This window comes from Macaca nemestrina, chromosome X, assembly GCF_043159975.1.
Source record: "Macaca nemestrina isolate mMacNem1 chromosome X, mMacNem.hap1, whole genome shotgun sequence".
Classification (NCBI taxonomy): Eukaryota; Metazoa; Chordata; class Mammalia; order Primates; family Cercopithecidae; genus Macaca; species Macaca nemestrina.
Window position 1 is genome coordinate 31,317,881 of NC_092145.1, and position 6,447 is coordinate 31,324,327.

Consider the following 6,447-nt stretch of genomic DNA (forward strand, 5'->3'; position numbering starts at 1 on the left):
AACATATCCAACTGCCTTTCAATGTGACGGAAGATGGTATTTTAATATTGTTTGTTTAAACTCTTTAAGAAATGACAGAGATTTTTAGTTCTTGTGTGGCAGTATTCAAAATAACACAAGTAGAACTCAAACAGCTAAAAACAGTTTTCGGAAAGCGCCACTTTCAATTTGCCGAGCCATGCATATGTTCCAATATCCAGAAAGAACCCAAGGTTCTCTATTTCTATTGTGACAAGCAGTTTCATCCTTAACTGTTGGCAGAAATTGTGGGCTATTTGAATAGGTGGTGCAGTAGTATCTGAACCTTGCATTTCAAAAGACTGCCAGCCCTTTCACATTTTCCAGATCTGTTATAGGAAACTTAAAAACAGGTGTAAAATGTCTTCAGCCACCATCTCCTAGAGTCAGGACCCAATTGCCCTTCCTTCTTGATTATTCCTCCTTGCTTGTTAAAGTAAATGCCATATTGTTGTGCTGTGTTTTGGCATGTGGTGGCTGGGTTCTGTCTACCATGCTTCCCTATGGGTGTGGTAACCAGACTGAATAGCCACTATTTGCTCATGTGTACGTGATACCAAAGCAGCTGGCCAGCGTGACCTCTCTCACACAACCTGTTTTGACTCAACTTTTTACTAAGTTGTCCAGCTGTATTGGTATCATGTAAACATAGCTTTTATTAACCTGGGTAGGAATTTCTCATTTATATATAGGATGTATTTTGGTCATAGTTTCACATTAGTGATTCAGCATCTATACACTAATCCAATGGTTTTGTGTACATGAAAGGTAATTTACTTAAAAGTATGATTCTGGTACAAAAACAAAAAGAGGCTTTAGCAGGCATACGTGCCTGGGATGCCGATACATACATTAACTACTACTGCAGAAATTCATAAGAGCCAAAACTGTGAAAAAATACACCTAGTACTTAAGTGAAAGTACTAAAGGGAAGACCAGACCAAACATCACAGCAGTTGCTGCCACATTGTTTCAGCCCACTTAGATTTATCTTTCAAATGTACAATTCTGTATTGAACATCTCCCAGCCATACTCAGGAAATCGAATCAAGTGAATCCTTTCCAACCAAAAACATTTCAACTAATTATAGAGACGCAGACTCATTTTTACTAAAATAATTTATATGGTTAGTTATTTTCGTTCTCCGTCCTTACCCATTTATTTTTATTTAATCATCTCTACTGCCTAGGAAAATAACTGTTTTCCAGGACGGGTTATTTGTTCTGTGATCATTTAAAATTTGGAGAAAGGTCAGGATTAGTGTTAATATCAGCTGCAGTTTCTCAATCTCTAGGAATCCTGCAGTAAAAGAAGCCCCTTGGTGAGCTGAAAGATTTGTGCCCAGTGACAAAGAGACAGTTTGTAAAATGCTGTGTAATTGTAAGTTACCACAAATGAAAATACATGACAGCACAATGTGGCCCGTAGAAAATTCCCCTGAGCCAGCTTCTGCACTTTCATCACCGAGTCTGAACATTTGCTATGTCTGAAGGCAAATTTATGATGGAATGTTAGTTTGGATTCTTTCCAGCTGCTACCTAAATGCAGTGTGGGGTCATTGCCTTGCTTTGCGATGACAGTTTCTTTGAAAATATGCAAAGTCATAAGCTCATGTTAAGGTTTTCAAGAATCTGCCTCCTACTACACAAAGGAAAGCAAGGGAAAGGAAATGACCCTGGCAAACAGTAGGGAAGGGTGTATTCAAACATTTCATTTTCAAAACCTTTGGGTTAGAATACCACTTACACATGTATTCTGAGAAAGAGAATTCATGATGAACTCATCTCTCTTTATAACTGGAAACATACCAACTTGATATATTGCTAATCCATACTAAAATCATATTATTGGGTTTTTCCTGAATCAGGCCTGTGTTAATGGTACAGTATTTATTCAGAATGGGAATTCTAAAATTACTAACAAACTTGTTGAAAATTTGAATACCTCCACACCAACCTAAAAAAGGACCTTAAGTTCCTAGAACCTCTGATGTTCTTTTAAATTAATGGAAAAATAATTTGTGAACTGTATATAGAGAGTGCATTCATAAATGTGATTATGTATTTTATCACGAATCCAAAATGTCAATATTAGAGTCTATTTTGCTTATATTTTAAGCAATTATACTTTTTTGCAATTCACTGATGATGTATCATTTTCAAACTGCTTTAAGTATCCATCAGAAACAAGTATTTGAAGCTTTTACTTAATAGTGATTACCTTGAACTGTGGATTTCTAGTTTGTAATACATATTTAGTTGGTTCGTGCCTTTAGTTTCTTAAAGTTACATTTGTATTATATTCAGGAAATGCACTTTTTATTACTTACAGCTGTGGTTTTAATACTGCCTTGAACTATTATTATTCTTTTTACAACTCCTAAAGTTCGAGGGAGGAAAGAAAAAAAAAAAAAAGGTTAGCACTAATGAGTAGTAAATCGAAGAGAAACATTTTGGCATTTCTTAACAAGAACATGGAGATATTGAGTATATCACTTCCTATTCAGCTGAATAGAAAGAATGCCTTCATTGACTTGCAGTTCTGAAGTTTAAATTATTGAAAGAACAATTCATTTGCATTTCCTGATGAAAGTAAAAGCATTTTTCAGAGAAACATATGAATTTCTCATACCCAGCAGACAGATGGCTGACACTGCACAGCCACACACCATTCGAGTAAGTTAAAGTGAGAGCATAGTAGTTAGACTCTCCTATGAAGAACATTCTGGGCTGGAGGCAAGGAATACTCCATGGTTGTTTCTTTTTCCTAGTTAAGCCCATTTTGTTTGTGCTTTTCTGTTTTGTTTTGTTTTGTTTTCACTCTTGCACTACAGTCTAGAGATCCAAATGAACTGAAAAGTTCAAAGTTTAACACATTTAAATATGTTTATTTTTAGTTGTCATTCTAATCGTTATTGATTAGAAGCATGACTCCTGAAGGAAAGGGAAGTAAATCTCAATTCATACTAACTTTCAACAAAACACTTGCCATATAAATAAGTATATGATTTATTTTTAACCCAAAAAATGTATAAAATAAGTGTGTCCTTTGCTGTCAATTTATCTAGATGATCGATAATATATAGACTGCATATATATAATATATACAACATAGCCAAATGTATGAAAACTTGACAATGATGTATAATTTGGAATTCACATGCTACCTATGTAGAGAGGTATGAAATTAAGTTATAATTTTCATGAGACTTTTTGATCACTGTTGACACAGTTTCAAGCATTCCATCATGTTATTTTGACTCTTTTTCTTTTTTTCTTTCTTTTTTTAAAAGTGTATTTTTAACTAGACCAGGCCCCACTATAATATCACTTAAGAGAGTCAGGGCAAAGTTTTTGCATTTATGAAGATGTGTCCATGTAAGGGTGATTGTAAAGGAGTTCATTGGTAATAGAAGCAAAAGTATAGTAATGAAGTATTGAAAAGAAAATTTTGGAGAGATTGGAGCATATTATATATAGCTTGTGGAAAGACATAAGGCTACAGATTGAATGGAGCATTCCTGTTTTCTTGAAGAAATTCACATACACATAGCTGACCTGACTAGTACTTCAGCTCTTCCACAGCCTTCTATAAAGGTTCTTTCTTCTGCAAAGAAAACAAACAAAAAAACAAACAAAAACAAACAAAAAAAAACAGAAAAAAAGCAAAAAACAAAAAACGAAAAAAAAAGCAAAGTGAAATTTAAAAATACAGAAAACAAACAACAAAAAAGAATTCAACCATAAATAGTGACTATTATTTCAGTGTGTCCTTCATGTGAAAGCTATTAAGGACCAAATATACTACTGTTTATATGAAGAAATTACTTTCTAAACAGTAACTGAAAATACTTAGAGTTAAACTTGCTGTGGATTTTGTCTTGGCAGTTGTCATCTTACATTATTTGTCAAAGGAAATGTGTTTGGCAGTTAAAAATCTTTCCTTAGATTTAGTGGTGGACTTTAACCTCTTAAATAAATGTTAGTATATCAGATTGTGTCCTTGAAAAATATTTTACTTGTATGAATCATGACAACGTCTAAATCTTTACTATTCTTCTGGCAAAAGCATCAGTAAGAGAGAAGGCGAAAAAGAGAAGTATAGCCTTTATGTCAGAAAAACATTCTTTTTAGCTGCTTACTTTCTCATGAAAAGTAAAGATGTTTACAGTGTATGTCAAGTTTTCCGTTTCTGTATAACAACAGTTAGAGGTTCTAATCATATTGAAAATTGTGTTATAATGGTCTGAGCCATGTTGCTAGGAAACAATAGGTTCCAATTTTGTATTCCTGCTCTCCTGTGCTGAAAAGTGACTGGATACTGTACAGGTTCATGTTCTCTGGCTGCAGTTAAATGGTCTTTTGCATTTTGCTCTGGCTTTCAGGCCAGAAGCATGCATTTTTCTACAAGAGCATCACAACAACATGCTGTAAATATTTAAAGTTAAACATTATGTGTTGATATTTGAAAGAAAAGTACTTTGAATATTTCATTTTTAAAAAATAAAATTGCCAATGAAAAATGTGTCCCATTTTATTCATGCGCCAAACTGCCTTCTCAAGTCAGTCTGGTCACCTTAGATAGGACAAGTGGCTCACTAACAGGGAACAATAAAAACACATCATCTTGAAAATGTAGGTACAGAAATAAAAAAGTCACTAATCCTAGGCAGACGTCTCTTCATTTTTATTTTTCATACAAATAGGATCTCTGACACAAATGACCATTTAATAAACAAAGAAGAGTAGCTGCTGCAAATGTAAATGCCTCTAGGCTATGACTTTTAAAAAGGCTTCGCTCTGCTTTTGGTGCCTTTCTCAGCAATAGAAAGAAAATAAAAAATTATAAAAATGGGGTGGGAGAGATATAGGAGTTCAGGGTGTCCAAACACACTGGCAAAAAAATGGATGTTGGGGCGGCAGCCAGTGGGGAAGGGTGTCAGGGAGGGGAGGCAATCATGAAACACTAAAAAAATCCTATGCAATTACAATTGCCATTTGGCACTTGTTTTTCACAAGAAGACATTTACAAGTGACGCTGGAAAATCTGGCCAACAGATCTTCAAAAATTCATCTTCATACTAGCGGAGCACATATAGTCCAAACAGCCCATTACTGAAACTTGGAATCCTGCAATTTACACTTCAAAATGCCCTGCTGCTTTTTTATGTGTGTGTGTGTGTTTCACTATGTATATATATAGTGAAAAGAATCATGGAGCAGAAGACAACCTTGATCATCTCAACACAACCCATCAGTAAAAAATAATGGGAGTAGGGGGTTGTTAGTATTAATCATCTGGATTTTTTTCAAAATATGCATCCCACCTCACACTCAGGGTATTTTTTAAAAGGGCAGGAGCTCCTATAGGGAGATAATTATTAAAGGAAATAGGAGATTTTTGTATATTCCTTCCCTATTCACTCTCCCTTTTAGAGATCTGTGAATATCAATGTTATTTAAACATTCAATAATATTACTACCTTAAAGTTATACATATATATAACTACACACACATATATATGTAAATTATTGTACCTTAATAATCTTGTGAGGTTAGTACGACTTAATTATCCTACTTGGCAAATACAATAACAGTAACAGACTGACTTACCTAAGGTCACGTGGATAATCAGTGACAAAATGAAAAACAGTGGGAGTTGAACAATGAGAACACATAGACACAGGGAGGGGAACATCACACACTGGGACCTGTCAGGAGGTGGGTGGCAAGGGGAAGGAGAGCATTAGGACAAATACCTAATGCATGCTGGGCTTAAAACCTAGATGACAGGTTGATAGGTACAGCAAACCACCATGGCACATGTATACCTATGTAACAAACCTGCACATTCAGCACATGTATCCCAGAACTTAAAGTAAAATAAAAATTTTTAAAAAAATGTTTAAATGGCCCACCAGGTGACTAAAAAAAAAAAAAAAATCAGATCTCATGCACTCCTGCTTTTACTCTCTCTGTCCAATACTGAATGTGATACGTACTATAGCCTTTTGTCATCTTGTGAGAAAACAGTTCTATTTCTGTGTGTATGTGTGCAACCAAGATGTATATATAGCTCAATTCCATATATGTTAATGGGTTCTATCCAAACAGTTGGTCAGGCTTATTGTATCTTGTTACATAAAAAAAAAAAAAAAAAAAAAAACCCTTCATTTAAGAACTAAATGACCTAATGATAAGAATTAGCCTTTTACTACAAGTTTGGCCAATGACCCCAAATTAGGAAAATATCCAAACTGGGTAGTTTGACTTCCCCCCTAGTTGCAAACTGCAAAATAATGGTACCCCATTTACTGCAAGAGAAAATATAAGTGTCAAAGTTGAATGTATGGCATCCTAACAGGAAGACCAGGCATCCCATAACCTTGAAATGCTCAAGGGCAAATCTGGGTTGTACTAGTAGTAGA